Source organism: Rattus norvegicus, chromosome Y, assembly GCF_036323735.1.
Source record: "Rattus norvegicus strain BN/NHsdMcwi chromosome Y, GRCr8, whole genome shotgun sequence".
Classification (NCBI taxonomy): domain Eukaryota; kingdom Metazoa; phylum Chordata; class Mammalia; order Rodentia; family Muridae; genus Rattus; species Rattus norvegicus.
The window spans coordinates 31,016,505-31,037,278 of record NC_086040.1 but is presented as its reverse complement, the minus strand read 5'-3'; the positions used below and the strand labels follow the sequence as shown (position 1 = coordinate 31,037,278).

The window sequence follows — 20,774 nt, the reverse complement described above, 5'->3', positions numbered from 1 at the left end:
GAGCAAATGACCTTTATTCTTTTTCACAAGAAGAAAAAGGACCTACGGAAGAAAGGAAGGAAAAGTATTGTGTCTCTTGCTCAGAGTAAACTCCTCCATGCTCCTGTTTCTTATATTTTGCCTTAAGAAAGAATCATGATAACACATCTACAGCCTTCAAGTCTGGCCATGGGAACACAGTAAGGTAGATCGTGTGGTACCGATATCAAATATGACTAGAGAACAGAAATGTATAGTCCATGTGGACGTTTGCTTTATTGATGTCTGGTACTCTTTGGATAAAATAAGGATTTGGGACTTTATCATTTGAAATAGGTACACAGTATTTGCACTGTTATACTCACTCTATAGCTGGGCCCACGTCATTGCCAAAATCATTGCAGAAAATGGCATAGTAAAACAGGATTTTTGAGTACACATTCAGGAATATTTATAAAGTCCCCTATCAAGGAATGTACAAATGATAAGTGAAATACAATATTCAATCACATAAAGGTCTGTAGGGAATATACTGGGCTATACAAGGCAGAGAAAACTAGAAAATTGAACAGTATATCACAGGAATGGACCTGGAATTAAGTCCTCCTCTCCAAGTTCCCAGATCATTTCTACCCATACCAGGACCCTGACTAACTTTCTACATTCAGAGCATGTAACCACTATGGAAGAAAAGAGAAGTCTCTAGCTTTATAGAGATGGAGTAATAAAGTTTTCCCCTGTGTCACAGGAGACATACCTGGAAACGGCACTCTTGAAACTGCTCAATGTAAAGAAAGCTGTTTAGAGGTAGGCCATGGAAATTCTCAGTTATATCATCATTAGGCCCTCCATGAAAAAATCTCTTGTATCCTGGAGATCCCTAGTTTCTCCTGTAATATCATGTTGTCATGTCTGCAATGCCTCTCGTATATTCCTTCAGTACCTATAGGATTTAGTAATTGGCCTCCAGTTCAGAGCAAACAGCATTTTGGGAGTGAGAACAAAGAGGATGAAAAGCTCAGAGATGGGGAGAAAGAATATGGCCTTCTGTCTTGGTATAAGAAAAAGGAAGAAACATATTGACCCTGGGAAATCTCACTGAGTCTTTGGTAGGAGTTGAGTAGGTACGTTGAAGAGATACAACTGATCTGATCCTTCCACACATGGGTTCAGGAGCTTAGAACCTGTCAAAACTAACTGGACTTCCCTGCTTCTAGTGATTCCTTGAGCTCAGAGAGTTTATATCATTAATATATTTATCACAAAAGCTAGGTGTTGAGTAGGGCACTGTCCTTTTACTTAGAGCTCATGCCTTTTATTTTTTTGCCCAAAAGAAAAGGGTCCTAAAGAAGAAGTGAAAGAAAATTATTGTGTCCTCAGCTCAGAGTAAACTCCTTAATTATTGGATTACCTATGTGCAGTTTGTGTCTGATACTGGTATTTGGGAGTTAGACATGTTTATAATACATCATATCAGTCTTTTCACTAGGATTACTCTGACTGCCATTGCCTGATTGTGACCCTTTAAATTTCACATTCAATATGTATGATTAGAAGGCAGTTTTCTTATCTTTAACTTATTTAATATTTATTATTTTTAGCAAGATTTTTTTTTGCTTTTTTAATTTGATTTTCCATATTTACATTTCAAATATGTTTGCCTTTCCCAGTTTCCTGTCCATAAGATCCCTAACCAGTCCCCCTACCCGTCTTGTATAATCCCTCTTATTGCTCTTTGAAATTCCCTTGAATTGGTAATAAAACCTAGTTTAGACCAAGGGCATCTCCTTCCATTGGTGCAAAACAAAACCATTCTCCACTACATATGAAGTGGGAGCCATAGTTCTATCCATGTACAATCTTTGAATATTTGTATACAACCAGAAAACTCTGGTTCGATGGCATGGTTTTCCTTATAGGATTAAAAGGTCCTTCAGCTGTTGTAACCCTTCACAAAATCTACCAACAACCAATGGGTTTTCAGTTTACTGGTTTGCCACTAACATTCACTTCTGTATTTGATATGCTCTAACTGTGTCTCTCAGGAAAGACCTATATTTGTTTCTTCTAATCATGCAATTCTAAGATTCATCCATCTTATCTATTTTGGTGGCTAATATATCTATCTATATCTATTTCTATATCCATATCTATAATCTGTATATCTATATATCTATATATCTATATATCCATATATCTATATAACTATATATCTATATATCTATATCTGTATATCTGTTTATCTATATATCTATATATCTACATATCATCTATATATACAAATATATATCTATATCATCTATTACACACATTTATATGTATATACACACACACATATATATATATGTACATATATATATATATATATATATATATATATGTAAATTATAGCTACGAAGTTAGATGGAATTTTAACATGGATTCTGGGATACAAGATCAAGAAAGTAGAATCCACAAATGACAGTTCTATATAGACTCTCTCCTGTTCTTATGAACCTAATGAAGCTGAGGTTTCACTGGACCACACTCTATTCCTCATACTGCACATCCTCCTGAATCTTATGTTTGGCCTGAAGAAAGGATCAGGGTAAAACATCAAAAACCTTCAAATCTTGTCATGGGAACATAGTAAGGTAGATAATGCAGAACTGATATCAAATGGGACAAGGGAACCAAATTCTATAGTCCATGCTTTCCTTTGCTTTAATGATGTCTGGAAATTTTTGGATAAAATAAGTGTTTGGGAGTTTATCATTTGAAGAAGGTACACAGTATTTACACTCTTATACTCACTCTCTAGCTGTGCCCCCTTTGTTGACAAAGTCATTGCAAATATTGAATTGGAAAACAGAATTTTTGAGTACACATTCAGGAATATGTATAACGTACCCTCTCAAGGAATGTAGACAAAATAGTTAATACAATATTTATTCAATTGAAGGTCTGTAGGGAAAATACTTGCTTTGGAGATACAGAGAAAACCTAGGAAATTGAAGTGTATGTCACAGGAATGGACCTGGGAATAAAATTATTATCCAGAAGAATCTCCTCCACTCCATGTTCCTAGATCTTTTCTTCCCATGCCAAGCCCCTAACTAACTTTCTCCATTCAGAGAATGTAACCCCTAATGAAACAATAGAAGTACTTAGCATTGGAGAGATGTAGTATGTAAAGGTTTCCACTGTGTCACAGGAGACAGTCATGGAAAAGACACCCTCGAAATTGGTCAATGTAAGGAAAGCTGTTTAACAGGTAGGCCATGGAAGTTCTCACTGACATCATCATTGGGTCCTGCCTTAAATATTCTTGTATCCTGGAGAGCCCTAACTGGTTCTGTGATGTTTCTAGCATTGTCCTGACAGCAACTGTCTCTCGGATATTCCTTCAGTACCTCTAGGGTTTACTAATTGGCCTCTAATTTAGAGTAAACAGCCATTTGGGAGGGAGAAGAAAGAGGGTAAAGAGAATAGAGATGGGGAGAAGGAAGCTGGCCTTATGTCTTGGCATAAAAGAAAAGAAAAACTATGTGGTTCTTGTGAAAACACCCTGGGAAGATGGCTTTAGTTCTTTTGTTCTATGGGTTAACCAAGCTCATGGAGAAGTTGCTGAACATCCTAAAGACCTTTGGGCAGATGATAAATATTCTAGATACCCCTTTTTAGATTTTGATGGTCCTGGAGATGCTATTGCTGATGGTAAATTTTTCCCAGGAAGAGTCATAGAACCAGATTGATTTTTTTGATGCTTTAGAGGACATGGAATTTTTCTGATATACTTGGGCTAATGGCACAAGGTCTAAATGATTTTTTTTTCGATGTGGACTTTCCATCATACCTTTGGAAATATAAAAAGTGTTATTGTATTTTGGAGTATAATTTTCACAATGACAAATTACTTTGAGGATGGAGAACACTTTCTGGAACCCTGGAGAGGGGTGAAGAAATTCCCTGAAACCCTAGGGCAGATTGGTGTACATGCCTTTTTGGTAGAAGGCGGAGGTACTTGAGCATCCTGGGACAATATGTTATATCCAGCATGCCCTTGTATGGATTGGCAGATTTCCACAATTCCTTCATCATTTTTGGAAAATTTCAAGACCCTTTGGACAGATGGAGAACGGGTGGGACTCACGGGAGGAATATTCTAGCTTTTGGTGTCTCTTTGGCAGCAGAAGATGGCAAAGGATCCCTTTTGGCAGAAGGGGTAATGTTGAAACTGTCTTCCTTAGAGGAGAAATTTCTCAAGAGTCCATCAGAAGGTTCAAATCTTAACCCTTTGTTTCTAGAAACTGGATGACTGTGGTCCATTTTGGTAGAGGGAGAATGTTGACTATTTCTCCCCAGAGTGGACATGTGAAATAAATCTACTTGGGTAGATGGAGATAGTTGTAAAGCATGGTTTTCAGATGCAGTAGGTCCTAAGACATCCTTCTCAGATGAGGAAGGTCTTAATGTACTGTGTATATGTTTAGAAATGCTGACTGTGATTTCAGAATGGGGGGTAGGTATTAGAACTACCTCAGAAGATGTGACCTCTCCTAGAGCATCATGGACATATGTGAGAGGGCTGAGAGCCTCATGATCAGATAAGGATGTTTCTAGATATTTTTGTGTAATTGAGGAAGTTCCAAAAAAAATTTCTTCTGCAGGAGAAGTGGAAATAGAGTTCTGTGTAGAAGTGGCAGGTTCCAAAGCCTGACTGGTAGGCAAAACAGGGTCCAAGGCCCCTTCAGAATATAAGGTAAAATCCAAAGTCTTTGATGTACTTTGCAGATGTTTTGGGCCCGATTTTGGGTATAAAAAAGGACTGGCAACCATTTGTTCATATTTGGAAGAGTGCGTAGCATCTTCTGTATTTGGGGAAGATGGCCTGATCTTGAGGAGATAAGGAAGTTCAAATAGTCCCCCGTAAACCTGCAGAGGTCATATGCATTCTTTTGCACAAATGGAAAACAAGGAATCAATTTCCTCAGATATCAAGGATGCTACAGCCACTAGTGTTTGCATTTCATGTTCCACCACTCCTGGTTCACATACAGTTGGATCCATAATGTTCTCTACAGATGGAATATGTCCAAGAAAATCTTTTGTATATGTGTCACATCAACCAGCCGTTTCTAAGATGTGGCTGTGGGTAGAATTCCTTTAGTAGATGTTTCTTGTCCCACCGTCTCTTAATGAGATAGAGTACTACTCAGAGAATCCTGCTTAGTTTTGGAAAATTCTAGCTTCTCTGATGTATATGTGAAAATTTTGGAGCCTCTCCTTTTGGACAGTATGACCTAGAGTCCCCTGTGGAGAAAGAGGATATTTACTCTTCTCCATACATTGTGTAAATATGGAGTCTGAGGTAATGTCTGTCTTTTTCTCTGAGCTGTTTTCCCTGTAGTGCAAAATGCTGGGTCCTCATTCCATATCCAGTTTGCTAATTTGTGTCTTTTTAGGGGGCAATTGTGTTCTTTGATGTTTAGAGATATTTAGGAATAGTGATGGTTGCTTTCTGTTTTTTCATAATTTGAAGTTAGTTTATGTTTGTGTGCTTCTCTTCTCTGTTTTGTTGAGAAAAGTTTAATTTCTTTCTTTATCTATGGTTTTACTTGCCACAATGTGTTGGACTTTGCCATTGATTATCCTTTGTAGGACTGGATATGTGGAACGATACTGTGTAAATTTGGTTTTGTCATGGAATATCGTGAAACCCGTTAAGCTCCTCTGCTTCTCCAGCCCTTCCCTCAGCTCTCCAGTGGAACTCACTGAGCTCCATCCAATGTTTGGCCGTGCATCTGTGCAGCTGTTTCAGTCGGCTGCTCCATTGTGCCTTCCAGAGGAAAATAATGCTACCCTCCTGTCTGCAAACACAAGAAAAGACCATTAATAATGTCAGGGTTTGCCGTCTGCCCATAGGATAAGTCTCACATCCGGCCACTTATCCTTTGACCATTCCCTCATTTCCTCTTCCATCTCTGTCCCTGTGTTTCTTATAGAGGGGGCAATTTCTGGGTCAAAATTTTGGGGGTGGTTTGTGTCCTTAACCTTCCACCATAGGTCCTCCGTGGCTACGGAAAGTGACCATTTCAGTATCTGTATCCCCATTGCTACGAGTCTCAGCTAAAGTCACCCTCATCGATGCCAGGGTAGCCTCACCCATCCCAGATTGCAGGCAAATCATAGAGATAGCACCAACCCTGGACAGTCACTGATTTCAGTTTATTCTCTTGGCTCTCTGTCCCTTTTGCACGCCTCTCCCAAGAAATGATTCTCAAACCCCATATCCCTTCCCATCCCCTCAGCCACCCAATCCTTTCCTTCCATCTGCCTCCTCTCATTATTTTATTCCTCCTTCTGAGTGAAATCAAAGCATTTTTCTTGGATCTTTCTTCATGTTTAGCCTCTTTGGTTCTGTAGATCGCAGCGTGTGAATTCTGTACTTTATGGCTAATACCCTCTTTTAATCACTTAAATTTAATCATGTACATGTTATTTTGGGTCTCAGTTACCTCATTCAGAACAATACTTTCCCATTCCATCTACTTGACCGCATCTTCACAATGTCCTTATTTTTCATAGCTGCGTAGTATTCCATAGTGTAAATGAACCACATATTCTGTAGCCATTCTTTCATTGAGGGGCATCTCGGTTATTTCTATTTTCTACTCATTATGAAGAATGAAGCTAGGAACATGATGGAGCACGTGTCTTTGCGGTATGGCAGATGTCTTTTCAGACATAAGGCCAGGAGTAGTACAGCTATGTCTATAGGAAGAATATTCCTCGTTCTTTCAGAATCCACTGAATAGATATGCAATGTCATTATTCAGTTTTGATCTTCCCCGGCAAACGGTATTTGTATCCTTATATTTATCAGCTTCCTCAAAGGAGGATGCCTCTAACTAGACCTCTATCATGTATTAAGGAGATCGCATATGAACCTTCTGTCTATTTTAATTGTTCAGTAAATGCTAGAGCCTATGACAGGGAGCCAGAGAGGAAATTTGATAATGGAGGGTGGAGGATGGGGTTAGGTAGAGAGTCAGAATAGGGTAAGAGAGGTATAGTATTATTACTATATAATAATTTAATATACTAACATAATATATAAATATTAATTATATTGAATCATGATATTAATATTTAATAATTTAATATATTAATGTACTATATCTTTATTTATTATTTATTATAATAATATAATTCAATATATTAATATACTAGAGTAATATTTATTATATATTAGCATAACTTTGATATATAACAATTTAAAATGTTAATATAGTATATTAATATTACTTATATTATTATAATGTTAGTATATAATAATTTAATATATTAATTTATTATATAATATTATATATATGTATATACACACACACACATAAATATACTGCATGCTATGCAACATCCACAAAGTTAACTCCAAGTGAGCTCGCATGTTAATGGGAAATCCTGAGGGTAGAATATTTTTTTTTCAGTTTTGTTTGCTTATATCGTGGATCACTTTGATGGGTTTTCCTAGATTGATCCACTCCCGCAACCTCAAGAGGAAGCCTACATGATGGCACTGAATGGCGGTTTTGATATGCCCTTGGATATTATTTTGGAACATTTTACCTAGTAATTTTTCCACCAATGTTCGTAAGGGAAATTCGTCTGAAATTCTTCCTTTGTTGAGTCGTTTGTGATTTAGGTGTCAGGGTGACAGTGGTGACATGGAATCAGTTTGGCTATTTTCCTCCTGTTTCTGTTTTTTGGAGTAGGTTGAGAATTCTTTGAAAATCTGGTAGGAGTCTGTACTCAAACAATCTGGCCCTGGGGCTGTTTCAGTGGGGAAACTTAATTACTGTTTGTGTCTCTTTAGTTGTTATAGAGCTATTTACATAGTTTATCCTACCAGAATTTACCTGTGATCAGTGTAATCAGTCTACACAATCATTCACTTTGTTCAGAGCTTCTAATTTTTGAGACAGCAGGTAATTGAAGTGAGACCTAAAGATTCTGTGACTTTCATCAGTGTCCATTGATATGGCTCCCTGGTTCAATTCTGTTTTTGTTATTTGGATGATTTCTCTCAACCTATTAGATTATCTGTCTGTGTGTTTGTCTGTCAGGTTGATGTTCCAAGGAACCAACTCTTGGTTTGTTTGTTTTTTTTTTTTTTTGATCTTTGTATTCTCTTTGTTTCTGATGGATCACTTTCACCCTGAGTCTGATGATTTCTTGCTGTCTCCTCCTTTAATATGTATTTGCTTCTTTTTATTTAAGAGATTTAGGGTGTGCTGTGAAGTTGCTAGTGTGTGGTCTCTCCGGGTTCTTTATGAAAGTGCCCAGTGCTGAATATGCAAGTTCCTCTTAGCACTACTTTCCTTATGTCCCTTAAATTTGAAGAAGCTGTGCCTTCATTTTCATTAAATTCTAGGAACCCTTTTTGTTTTTCATGTCTTCTCGGAACTGGTTGTTTTTCAGTTGCGAGCTATTTAATTTCAATGAGTTCATACACTTTTTCTTATTGTTGAAGTCCAGTTTTAATCCGTGGTGATCTGAAAAGATCCAATGGTTAGCACAGTCTTTCTGTATCTGTTCTGGCTTGTTTAGAGTGGGAGAACATGGTCAGTTTATGATAAGGTTCCATGAGGTACTGAAAAGAAAGAGTGTACTTTTGTGTTCGAGTAAACTATTCTGTAGATATCATTGAGGTCAATCTAATTGAACCCCGTATTAGTTACATCATTTATATTTTTTTAGTTTCTGTCTCAATGGCCTGTCCTTGGTGAGAGTGGGACATTGATGTTCCCCACTATTAATATTTGAGGTTCGATGTGATATTTAAGCTTCAGGAATATTTCTCTCACCAATGTTGCTGCTTTTGTCTTTGACACATAGACATCCAGAACTGAGATGACATTTTGGAGGATTTTTCTTCTGAAGCATATGAATTGTCCTTCCCCATCTCTTTTGATTACTTTTGGTTGAAAGTCTGATTTGCCGGATGTTAGAATGGCTACACCATCTTGTTTCTTGTGTCCATTTGCTTGGAAAACTTTGCCGATTCCTTAGTCTGAGGTTGTGTCTATCTCGGTTGCTAGATTGTGTTACTTGAGTGCAAAAGAAGGATGGATCCTGTTTTTAAATCCACTGTATTAGCCTGTGTCCTTTTACTGCTGAGTAGAGGCCATTAATGCTTAAAGGTATTAATGAGAAGTGATATTTAGTTCATGCTATTTTGATGTTACAGGAGCAGTGATTTTTCTTTGCTTGCATGTTTTTTGGTTTTTGTTTTTTCGATTGGGATGTTTGAGTGTTTTTGTGAGTATTAGATCTGTTCTGTAGGGTGCATGATTTTTTTGTTTGCATGTTTTTTTTTTGTTTTTTTTGGAGAGCTGTAAGAGTATGCGTGAGAATATGAGATCCCTTCTGTTGGTTATGCTATGTAATTATTAATATCTAGTGGGAGGCAGGGACGGTTCAATTTCTTAAAATTCATCAATATAATCTACTATATAATGAGACTGAAAGAAAAAAAATCACATAATAATCTCATTAGGTGCTGAAAAAGCTTGCAAAAATATTCCAACCCCCCCTTCATGTTAAAAGCATCAGAGAGATCAGTGATACCAGTCCTATGCAGAAACAAAATAGAAGCAATGGACAGCAAGCCAGCACGCAACATCAACCTAAATGGAAAGAAACATAAAGAAATTCCATTAAAGTTAAGGACAATGTAAGGATGCCCACACTTCCTACTCAGTATAGTATTTGAAATTCTATCCAGGTTAAAAGCATGGTTCAAATTTTGTTCTGAAATGGAGTATGGCCAAGGCCTTTGAAGGAGGAATGGCGCACAGCTTTAGAACTCCTGCAGTATGGCCCACTCTTCCCCCCAGTCCCGTTGGACCTTGGAGAGTCAGGAACCCAACGAGGACTTCATGCAGAGTGTCACTCGGTTTTTGCACTAATATCTCTCTTAATCTAAGAAGTGCATGAAAATCCTCATGGAGCTTCACACCACTCAGAGGGCAGCACCATTGGTATTTGCAATAACAGTGGTCAAGATCTTTTAGGATTTGCCTCTGGGGCAGATCAGTGCTTCCATCATTTCCCGAGGAAATGTAGAATGGTCAGCGACGACCGCCAACCTTAAAACACATTTGGAAAAGTAAATTGCTTGTGAAGCTGACTAAGATGTTGTCCCTACTGACTCTGAGGTAATAAAAAATTTATGTAACAGTTTGAGGTTTGGAAAGGCTGGGACGTTTTAAGGTCAGGGATCAAGAACAATGGCAGCACAGGCTAATGGTGTGACTGTCACAAAGGCTGAACTGTTGATGACTGATTTCTGTCCCAGGTTTAGCCTCAGTTCCTGATAGATTTTAATAAGGATTGCCAATCACAGATGTGCATTCTGATCATTTAAAGCAGATATGACATTTTTATACAGATATTTAGATTTCTGTTTTTTTAAAGATTCTTGAGTACTGTTAAAGATAAATAATACAATATTTAAACATTTCTCTGTAAATTGAAATTGATTACTTATGATGTTACGTTGGCCTTGGGAGGAATTTGATTTCTTTAGGTGTACTATGTAATATTTGTTCTAATACAGTATTGGGTATCATTTTTTCAGCACTATGCAAGAAAATAAAACTAGAACATGATCACATTTGTGTAATATAATATTCAATAAATTAATGGTCTATACGGAAAATACTGCCTGTCGGGAAAAAGAGAAAACCTAGAAAATTGAACTGTATGTCACAGGAATGAACCTCGGAATAAAAATATTATCTAGAAAAATCTCCTATACTTTATTTTCCTAAATCATTTCTACCCATGCCAAGCCCCTGACCAACTTTCTCCATTCAGAGTAAGTAACCACAATTGAAGACAAGAGAAGTCTCTAGATTTAGAGAGATATAGTATGTAAAGGTTTCCACTGTGTCACAAAAGAGTCACCTGGAAAAGGCACTCTCAAAATTGGTCAATGAAAGCAAAGCTGTTCAGCAGGTAGGATATGGAGGTTCTCAGTGACACCATCATTAGTCCCTCCCTGAAAAATCTCTTGTAACCTTGAGAGCTCTAGCTCCTTCTGTGAGGTCATAAGTGTTGTTGTGACAGCACTTGCTTCTTAGATATTCCTTCAGTACCTCTAGGGCTTACTAATTGGCCTTTAATTCAGAGTGAACAGCCATTTTTGAGGGAGAAAAGGAGGATGAAGAGATCAGAGGTGGAAAGAAGGAAGATGCCCTTCTGTCTTGGTGTTAAAAAATGAAGAAATACGTGGTCCATTGGAGAGCTAAATTAGTCCTGGGTAGGTTTTTAGTGGGTTCCCTGAAGAGACAGCCTTGATCTGAGTCTTCCACATATGGGAATCAGGAGATGGGAGCCTCTCAGAAGCATCTGGACTTCCCTGTTCTTATGGTTCCTGGAAGTCAGAGTGTTTATATCATTCATTTCTTTATTCCACAAGCCAATATTGGGAAGGGCACAGTTGTTTCCTGAGAGCTCATGACTTTTATTCTTTTTGTCATGAAGATAAAGGTCCTGAGGAAGAAGGGATGAACAAGTATTGTATTTTCAGCTCAGAGTAAACTCCTTCAGGCTTTGGATCCCTATAGTGCTGTTTGTGTCTGACACTGATATCTGGGATAGAGAAGTTCTTCTAGTTGAGATTTCATCATCTCAGTCTTTCAGTAGTATGACTCTAACTACCATTTCCTTACAGTGACCCTTTACATTTCTGAGTCAATAGGTGAGATATGCTAGCAGTTTCTTTTCTTTTATTTCTTCCATTTTTTTTCATTTTTTAGCAAATTTTATTGCTTATTTAATTGGATATTTCTATATTAACATTTCAAATGTTATTTTCTTTCACAGTTTCCTGTCAATAAGACCCCTAACTGGTCCCACTACCCTTCTTCTATAACCTCCCTTACTGCACCTTGACATTCTTTGAACTGGGAGTCAAACCTGGGAAGGACAAAGTTCTTCTCCTTCCATTGGTGCACAATAGGGCCATCCTCTGTAACATATGATATTGGAGCCATATTTCTGTCCATGCACAGAATATTGGATTAGTACCAGAAATCTCTGTTTCTTTGGAATTGCTTTTAGTATGGAGTTGAAAGCCCCTTCAATTTTTTTGGAGCGATGTCCTTGCCGTCCTCCAATGTTTATGTTATTATTATGGTTAGAATTAAGTATGACTATTTTCATGGAAAATCCCCACCCAGCTGCAGAATACTAATACACATCTGGTGGTCAAGAAAAATAATAATATTTCAAAGTTGTCCTGCTGACTAATAATATGACATACCTGTGACATTTCTGATATTATGTCAACATCAGCTGACTCCCTGACCACACCAATACTGTATCTTTGGCCTGAGTAAATGTTTCTTACTTCTCCCCTCCCTCTGTTACCCCTGTTATGGTATAAATTCATCCTTGGAGGAAAATAAAATTTTTGCCTTGATCAGACTCCTATCTTAACGTCCTTCTTTGCGACCCTTGTCCCCAATTCTATTCCTGGCACCCTCAGACCTCTCACTTACAAATGGCTACCAATGTGCAGCTCTTTGAAGATGTTCTTGAGGAGAACGTCTATCACTGTGAATAGGCTGGTCTGTCTTTTTGTTTGTGGAAGCCTTTGTTCCCCCTTGGAGCTTTTGCTCCCACCCCCGTCCCATCCCAGAGCTTTTGCTGAGTGATGGAACAAGCATTCTACAGTCATCTTTTGTGACATGTCTCAGGGAGTCACTCAGGACACAAATAGGGTTAAAATTTTAAAAAAAAATCTTAGATTTTGTAAAAATATTTGTCCATAGTTCCCCCAGGAGGGAACAACTGATTCAAAAGATAGTACAGAGTTAGTGATTGTTTAATGGATGGGATAACCCTTTTACTGAAGTCTACCCCCTGTAATGAATAAAAGTTGTGTGGTTTATGGGTACAAGGTTGGCTCTCCTTGTATGGATGAGCAACCTCACATATGTGGATTTAAAACCTTATACCCTCATGCTACTGCAGTGGTCACTTTGTCAATCTGTGCTCCATGATTGTGCTCCAGAAGTGGTCCACTATGAGGTCTTACAACATTTTGGTCCATCACAGGGAACTCTTTTCCCTCCAGACCACAATTGGCGAAGAGATCAGAGGTAAGCTCAAGCAAATCTGTGTTTTGTGTTCTGTGTTACTTTCTGTTTTGTCTCTGTGTCATGTCTGGCTTTTGTTTCATGTTGACTTGTGTTGTCTGCCTCTGATGGCTGAAGTGTTTGAGTCACCACTGGAGAGGATTGAGAGTCCACTTGGTAGTCGCTATTGGTCCTGTTAGGGGCTTACGGCTGTGACAGGACGACTTGCTAGTTTTCACAGGCCATAGGCCCTAGAGGGTGCTCTAGGAGGAGAAAGGAATCTAGAGGACCCTCTAGAAACCCATTGCAATGCCCTTGAAGCCCTCCATTGTGTAGATGTCATTATTATTGTTAGAATTAACAATCGGTTCATGTTAACCTAGTTAACAATTAACTAGGTTCATGAAAAATCCCCAGCCAGCTGAAGAAGACTAATACAAATCTGGTGGTCAAGAAAAATAATAATATGATAATGTTGTCCTGCTGATTAATAATACGACAAACCTGTGAACTTTCTGACGTCCTTTCAACATCAGTTCCATAACCAAATGAATCCTGTGTTCTTGCCCTGCGTAAATGTTTCCTACTTCCCCCTCCCTCTGTAACCCCTGTGATGTTATAAATTCAGCCTTGGAGAAAAATAAAATAGATGCCTTTTTCAGGCTCTTGTCTTGGCATCCTTCTTGCGTCCTTTGTCCCACATTCTCTTCCAGGTACCTTCAGAACCCTCACTTACACAGCATTTGTAATCCTTTCTCAAAATCTCAACAGATCAGTTGTCAGTAAACTAGTTTGCCACTAGCATTAACTTCTGTATTTGATAAGTTTAGCTGTGTCTCCCAGGAAAGATCTATATCCGGTACCTGGAAGCATGTACTTCATTCATCAATCATATCTAGTTTTGGTGATATATATATATATATATATATATATATATATATATATATAGTGTCTCCTACAGCAATGAGGTTAAGTAGAATTTTAGCATGGATTCTGAGCAAGTAGTTCAAGAATGTAAAATCCACAAATGACAATGCCAAATAAACTCCATCCTGTTCTTATGAACATATTGAAGTTGAGGTTTAACTCTACCTCAAGTCATTCCTCTCCCTGCCCATCCAAATGAATCTTATGTTTTGTCTGAAGAAAGAATCATGATAAAATATCCAAAAACCTCAAGTCTGGCCCTGGGAAAACCAAAGGTAGATTTATAGAACTTATATCTATTGGGACTACAGATCTGCTTTTTAAAGTCCATGTTGTCCTTTGCTTTACAGATGTCTCATAATTTTTGGATTAAATATGCATTTAGAGTTCATTATTTGAAGTAGGCACACAATATTTTCATTGTTCTGTTCACTCTATAGCTCTACCCCCTTTGTTGCAAATATCTGGGAGTAAGAGGTGCTTCTAATTGAGACTTCACCATCTCACTATTTCCAATATTATTTCTCTGACTACCATTCCCTGACATTGACACATTAGATTTCTCAGTCAACAGCTGTGTTTAGCTGGCAGTTTTCTTTTCATTTATTTCTTATATTTTTTTTTATTTTTTTTTACAAATTTTATTTGTTTTTTAATGTATATTTCAATATTCACCTTTATAATATTATTTCCTTTAAGAGTTTCCTCCCATAAGATCACTAACTGGTCCCTCTCCACTTCTTCTATAACTCCCTTACTGTCCCTTCTAATTCTCTTTAACTGTGAATCAAACCAAGGGAGGATCAAGTGGTTCTTCTTCCATTGGTGCCCAACAAGGCCGTTTTCTGCTACATATGCAGTTGGAGACATAGGTCTGTTCACGTTTAGTCTTTCAATATTAGTCTCATACCAGAAAACTTTGATTCATTAGCAATGTTGTTCTTATGGTGTTGAAAGTCCCCTCAGCTCTTGTTAGCCTTTCTCAAAATCTACCAACAAGAGGTCCATTTTCAGTTCACAGATTTACCAATAGCATACACTTTTGCATTTGACATGCACTAGCTGTGTCTCTCACAACATAGCTATATCAGTTTTCTGGCAGAATGCACTTCTTAGCTTCATCAATTATAATTGGTGACAGATATATATATATATATATATATATACATATATATATACACACACACACACTTTTGGTGCCTACAGCTTTTTGGTGGAATGTTAACATGGATTCTGTGCAACTAGGTCAAGAATGTAGAGTTTACAATGACAATGTTAAATAGACTCTCTCCTGTACTTGAAGTTCAGGTTTCACTGTTCCTCAAGCTTTCTTAACCCTGCCAATCCTCCTGTTTCTTATATTTGGCTTTAAGAAAGAATCATGGTAAAATATCTAAAACCTTCAAGTCTGGCCATGGGAACACAGGAAGGTAGATAGTGTGGTAAAGATATCAAATGTGACTAGAGGTCGGAATTTATAGTCAATATGGTCCTTTGTTTTATTGATGTCTGGTAATTTTTGGATAAAATAAGGATTTGTGTGTTGATCATTAGAATTATGTACGAATATTTCCACTGCTATATTGACTCAATAGCCAGGCCAAGTTTGTTGCCGAATTCATTGCAAAAAAAAAAGGGAATTGGAAAAATGAAATTTTGAGTACACATGCAGGAATATATATAATGTCCCCTGTCAATGAATGTACAATCAGATAATGCAAAACAATGTTCACTCAATTAAAGGTCTGTAGAGAAAATACTGGCACATGGAAAACTGAGGAAACCTAGGGAATAGAACTGAATGTCACAGGATTGGACCGGGGAATAAAATTATTCACCAGAAGAATCTCCTTCACTCCTTGTTCCTATTACTTTTCTAACCTTGCCAAGCCCCTGACGAACTTCTCCATTCAGAGCATGTAACCACTAATGAAGCAGAGAGAAGTCCCTAGCTTAGAGAGATGTAGCATGTAAAGGTTTCCACTATGTCACAGGAAACACTCCAGGAAAGGGCATCTCCAAATCTGGTCAATGTAAGGAAATCTGTTCAGCAGGTAGGCCATGGCAGTTCTCAGTAACATCATCATTAGGCCCTCCCTGAAAAATCTCTTGTAACCTGGAGAGCCCTAGCTTCTTCTGTGATGTCACAAGTGCTATTGTGACTGCAACTGCCTCTCAGATATTCCTTCAATACCTCTACGGTTTACTAATTGGCCTCAAATTCAGAGTAAACAGCCATTTGAGAAGGAGAACAAAGAGAATGAAGAGATAAGAGATGGGCAAAGGAAGCTGGCCTTCTGTCTTGTATAAAGAAAGGAAGGAAGATGTGGTTTATGGGATAGCTCAGTGAGACATGGGTAGGCATTGAGTGGGATAACTGAAGAGAAAGCCTTTATCTGACCCTTCCACATATGGGAATATGGAGCAGGGAGCCTCTCAGAAGCATCTGGACTTCCCTTGTTGTTATTTTTCTTGAAAGTCAGATAGTTTATATCATTAATTTCCATATCCCAAAAGCCAAGTGTTGGAAAGGGCAAAGTTGTTTTTCTGAGAGCTCATAGCCTTTGTCCTTTTGGGCCAGGAGGAAAAGTTCCTTAGGAAGAAGGGAAAGACAAGAATTGTGTCCTGAGCTCAGAGTAAACTCTTTCATGCTTTGGATTCCTATAGTGCAGTTTGTGTCTGTCACTGATATCTGGAAGAGACAAGTGCTTCTACCTGAGATTTCATCATCTTAGTCTTTCCACTAGTATTACTCTACCATTCCCTGACAACGACACTTTAGATTTCTGAATGAATAGTTCTAATTAGCTGGCAGATTCTCTTCTTATATTTCTTTCATTTTTTATCATTTTTTAACAAATTATATTGCTCTTTTAATTGGATATTTATATATTTACATTTAAAATATTATTTCTTTTCCCTATTTCTTGCCCATAAGATCCCTAATCGGTCCCACTCTCCTTCTTCTATAGGCTCACTTACTGCGCCTTCACATTCCCGTTAACTGGGATCAAAACTAGGGAGGACCAAGGGCCTCTCTTTCCATTGGGACCCAAACAGGTCATCCTCTGCTACAGATGCAATTGAGTCCGAGGTCTACCCATGTATAGTCTTTGAATATTGGTTTAGTATATATATATATATATATATATATATATATATATATATATATATATATATATATATAATATAATATATATATATAATTTGTTGGTTCCTACAGCTGTGACATCATGTGGAATTTTAATTTGGATTCTGAGCAACTAGGTCAAGAATGTAGAATCCACAAATGACAATGTCAAATAGACTCCCTCCTGTTCTTTTGAACCTATGGAAGATGAGGTTTCACTGGTCCTCTAGCCGTTCTTCTCCCTGCTCATCCTCCATTATCTTATGTTTGGCCTTAACAAAGAATCATGGTAAAACATCCAACCCTCAAGTCCTGCACAGGAATACATTAAGGTTGCTATTGTAGTACTGATATCAAATGGGAATAGAGAACTGAATTCTATAGTCCATGTGATCCTTTGCAGTATTGATGTCTAGTAATCTTTGGATAAATTAAGGATTTGGGAGTTTATCATTTGAAGTAGGTACACAATGTTTACACTGTTATACTCACTCTAGAGCTGGGCCCACTTTGTTGCCAAAACCATTGCAGAAAATGGAATTGGAGAACTTAATTTTTGAGTACACATTGAGGAATATTTATAAAGTCCCCAATCAAGGATTGTACAATAAAAAAGTGAAATACATATTCATTCAATTAAAGGTCTGTATGCAAAATAATGGCCTTTGGGAAACAGAGAAAACCTAGAAATTTGAACTGTATGTCACAGTAATAAAACTGGGAATAAAAATATTATCTGGAAGAATCTCCTCCACTCCATGTTCCTAAATCATTTCTACCCATGCCAAGCCCCTGACTAACATTCTCCATTCAGAGCACGTAACCACTAATAAAGCACAGAGAAGTCTCTAGCTTTAGGGAGATTTAGTAAATGAAAGTTTCCACTGTGTACCAGGAGTCACTCCTGGAAAGGGCACCCTTGAATCTGGTCAGGAAATTGTTCAGCAGGTAGGCCATGGCAGCTTTCAGTGACATCAGCATTAGTCCCTCCCTGAATAATCTCTTGTATCCTGCCTCTCAGATATTCTTTCCTTACGTCTAGGATTTGTATAGTGGCCTCTACTTCAGAGTAAACAGCCTTTGGGAAGGAGAACAAAGATGATGAAGAGATCAGAGATGGGGAAAAGGAACCTGGCCTTCTGTCTTGTTATTAAAAAAAGGAAGAAATACGTGGCCCATGGGAAAGCTCAGTGAGTCCTGTGTAGGAGTTGAGTGGAATCGCTGAAGAGATAGCCTAGACCTGAGCCTTCCACATATGGGAATAAAGAGATTGTAGCCTCTCAGAATCATCTTGACATCCCTGGTTTTTATGGTTCCTGGAAGTCAGAGAGTTTATATTATTACTTTCTTTATTCCAAAAGACAGGTTTTTATCTTGGCACATTTGTTTTCCTGACAGCTCATGGCTTTTACTCTTTTTGCCCAGAAGAAAAACCTCCTAAGGAAGAAGAGACAGACAAGTATCGTGTCCTCAGCTCAGAGTAAACTCCTCCGTGCTTTGGATACCTATTGTGCAGTTTGTGTCTGACACTGATATCTGGGAGAGAGAAGTGCTTCTAATTCAGACTTCATCATCTCAATATTTCGACTAGTATTACTCTGACTGCAATTCCCTGACAGTGACCCATTTGATTTCTGAGTCCATAGATGTGATTAGCTGGAAGTTCTCTTTTCTTTTATTTCTTTCATTTTTTTTATATTTTATCAAAATACATTGCTTTTTTATTTGGATATTTCTATATTTACATTTCAAATGTTATTTCCTTTCCCACTTTTCTGTCCATAAGATCCCTAACTGGTCTGCCTTACTGTCCCTTGAACTAACAGTCAAACCTAGAGAGGACTAAGGGCTTCTCATTCCAATAGTGCCCAAAAAGGCCATCCTCTGCAACATAAGCATTTGGAACCATAGGTTTGTCCACGAATAGTCTTTGATTATTGTTTTAGATCCAGAACATACTGGTTCATTGACATTGTTGTTCTTATGTGGTTGAACTCAGCATCAGCTCTTATAATTCTTTCTCAAAATCTACATAACTCTGGTGTCAGAAAAGTAATAAGACTGTAGTGTTCCTTCTATTTCTAGTTTGTTGAATAGTTAGGAGAATATTGGTATTAGGTGTTCTATGAAGGTCTGAGAGAATTCTGTACTAAACCTTCCTCATCCTGGGATCTCTTGGTTAGGAGACATTTAATGACTGCTTCTACTACTCTACAAGTAAAGGGAGTATTTAGATGGTTTATCTGATCGTGATTCAAGATACTTTGGTATCTTGTATCTGTCTAGAAAATTATCCATTTGATCCTTGCTTTCCTGTTTTGTTAAGTATATGCTTTTATAGTAGGATCTGATAATTTTTTGAGCTTCCTCATTTTCTATGGTTATATCTCTATTTCACTTCTGATTGTGTTATTTTTATTTTGAATACAAAGGATTTACCTATCTTCTGGATTTTTCAAAGAACCAGCTCCTGGTTTTGTTGATTCTCTACATAATACCTTTTGTTTCTACTTGGTTGATTTCAGTACGGAGTTTGATTATTTCCTGCTGTCTAGTACTCTTGGTGTATTTGGATTTTTATTGGTTCTGAGATTTCAGGTGTTCGGACAAACTGCGAGTGTATCATAGCTCCTGTTTCTTTGTGGAGGCTCTCAGAGCTATGAGTTTTCCTCTTAGCATTGCTTTTTTGTGTTCCCAATTTATGCATTCATTTTCATTAAATTCTAGAAAGTCTTTAATTTTTTTCTTTATTTCTTCCTTGAACAAGTTCTCATCAAGTAAATCATTCTTATGCTACCATGTATATGTGGGACTTTGGTTGTTCTTGTTGTTATTGAAGACCATTCTTAGTGATTTCATAGTTTGCATGGAATTAATTCAATCTTCTTGCATCTTTTGAGGCCTTTTTTGTGATGGATCATATTATCAATTTGTAGAAGGTACCATGTAGGACTGAGAAGAAAGTGTCAGGAGCCATATCAGGACAAGCTCATAACTAACAGGTGATCATCCTCAGATGGACAGCCTTGGATTATTTTATAATCCACAACTGGTTTGCCCTTATTAAGCAAGGTTGTAAGAGATTCATTTTTGGAAAGTTTCCTGCTATTGAAATGCTATTCGTGTTATTATTATTAGACATATATAGCAATCATTGAGTAAGAGCACACCCCTTTGGAGCAGATCTCTGCAGGCCTGAGAAGTTGCACTGTCCCGTAGTGATGCTATTCATACAAATAGATTAATTCTTTAGTCTTAATAATGATGCTACAATAATTCCTAAAATTATATGAATGGTTATTAAGCTCTTATATAGTGGAACTCCTACAAGTCTCTTTCTAATAGTCAGAATTCCAGTGACAACTCCAGTCTCCCAGGTGTCACCAGTTAATTATTCTGAGACAGTAAACAGACTTTCTCCTACTCAGAACACAATTCAAGAAGTTGCAAAAACAGTTATCAAGTGTCATAAACTATTTGTTACAGGTGCAAGGACAGGGGATAAGATATTGACTGTGTTTATCTGTAAATAACTTCACTAACAACTATGGTTTTAGACATTCAGTGAACCTGTAGAGCTGACACTGGTGATGAATGTTTAGCCAGATAAT

The 20,774-nt window shown here is 37.6% G+C and overlaps 2 long non-coding RNA genes across 3 annotated transcripts in view; one reads left to right on the top strand and one right to left on the bottom strand.

Moving 5' to 3' along the window:
* LOC134484354 (uncharacterized) overlaps positions 1-20,774 on the top strand; it is an 853,788-nt gene that overhangs the window by 20,221 nt on the left and 812,793 nt on the right. The window lies entirely within an intron of this gene.
* Positions 5,577-11,016, bottom strand: LOC134484448 (uncharacterized). Of its 2 annotated transcripts, none has more exons than XR_010061905.1 (2): positions 10,930-11,016; positions 5,577-5,828 (listed from the first exon to the last, which is right to left on the bottom strand). It is a non-coding gene; the product is annotated as an uncharacterized LOC134484448 (long non-coding RNA). The 2 variants fall into 2 exon arrangements; XR_010061904.1 differs by lacking the exon at positions 10,930-11,016 and adding an exon at positions 9,589-9,753.